The sequence below is a fragment of the Salvelinus sp. IW2-2015 genome, linkage group LG30, assembly GCF_002910315.2.
Source record: "Salvelinus sp. IW2-2015 linkage group LG30, ASM291031v2, whole genome shotgun sequence".
NCBI lineage: Eukaryota > Metazoa > Chordata > Actinopteri > Salmoniformes > Salmonidae > Salvelinus > Salvelinus sp. IW2-2015.
Window position 1 is genome coordinate 1,173,732 of NC_036869.1, and position 1,439 is coordinate 1,175,170.

Sequence of the window (1,439 nt, forward strand, 5' to 3'; positions counted from 1 at the left end):
ATCATCCTATTTTTCCAACTTAATTGAGGAAAATAAGAACAATCCAAAATGTATTTTTGATATTGTCGCAAAGCTAATGAAAAAGCAGCATTCCCCAAGTGAGGATGGCTTTCACTTCAGCAGTGATAAATTCATCAACTTCTTTGAGGAAAATATCATGATCATTAGAAAGCAAATTACGGACTCCTCTTTAAATCTACGTATTCCTCCAACGCTCAGTTGTCCTGAGTCTGCCCAACTCTGCCAAGACCTAGGATCAAGGGAGACACTCAAGATTTTTTAGTAATATATCTCTTGACACATTGATGAAAATAATCATGGCCTCTAAACCGTCAAGCTGCATACTGGACCCTATTCCTAAACTAAACTACAGAAAGAGCTGCTTCCTATGCTTGGCCCTCCTATGTTGAACATAATAAACGGCTCTCTATCCACCAGATGTGTATCTAACTCACTAGTGGCAGTAATAAAGCCTCTTGAAAAAACCAAACCTTGACCCAGAAAATATAAAAACTTATCGGACTATATCGAATCTTCCATTACTCTCAACATTTTTGGAAAAAGCTGTTGAGCAGCAACTCACTGCCTTCCTGAAGACAAACAATGTATACGAAATGCTTCAGTCTGGTTTTAGACCCCATCATAGCAATGAGCCTGCACTTGTGAAGGTGGTAAATTACCTTTTAATGTTGTCAGACCGAGGCTCTGCATCTGTCCTCGTGCTCCTAGACCTTAGTGCTGCTTTTGATACCATCGATCACCACATTCTTTTGGAGAGATTGGAAACCCAAATTGGTCTACACGGACAAGTTCTGGCCTGATTTTATCTGTCAGAAAGATATCAGTTTGTCTCTGTGGATGGTTTGTCCTCTGACAAATCAACTGTAAATGTCGGTGTTTCTCAAGGTTCCGTTTTAGGACCACTATTGTTTTCACTATATATTTTACCTCTTGGTGATGTCATTCGGAAACATAATGTTAACTTTCACTGCTATGCGGATGACACACAGCTGTACATTTCGATGAAACATGGTGAAGCCCCAAAATTGCCCTCCCTGGAAGCCTGTGTTTCAGACGTAAGGAAGTGGATGGCTGCAAATGTTCTACTTTTAAACCCGGACAAAATAGAGATGCTTGTTCTAGGTCCCAAGAAACAAAGCGATCTTCTGTTGAATCTGACAATTAATCTCGATGGTTGTACAGTCGTCTCAAATAAAACTGTGAAGGACCTCGGCGTTACTCTGGACCCTGATCTCTCTTTTGACGAACATATCAAGACTGTTTCAAGGACAACTTTCTGTCCAAAAATGATGCAGAAAAATTAATCTATGCTTTTGTCACTTCTAGGTTAGACTACTGCAATGCTCTACTTTCCGGCTACCCGGATAAAGCACTAAATAAACTTCAGTTAGTGCTAAACACGGCTGCTAGAATCTTGA

At 40.1% G+C, this 1,439-nt stretch overlaps 1 pseudogene; it reads right to left on the reverse strand.

Moving 5' to 3' along the window:
* The window catches only part of LOC111954765 (DNA-binding protein SATB1-like), a 30,038-nt pseudogene that overhangs the window by 14,673 nt on the left and 13,926 nt on the right, over positions 1–1,439 (reverse strand).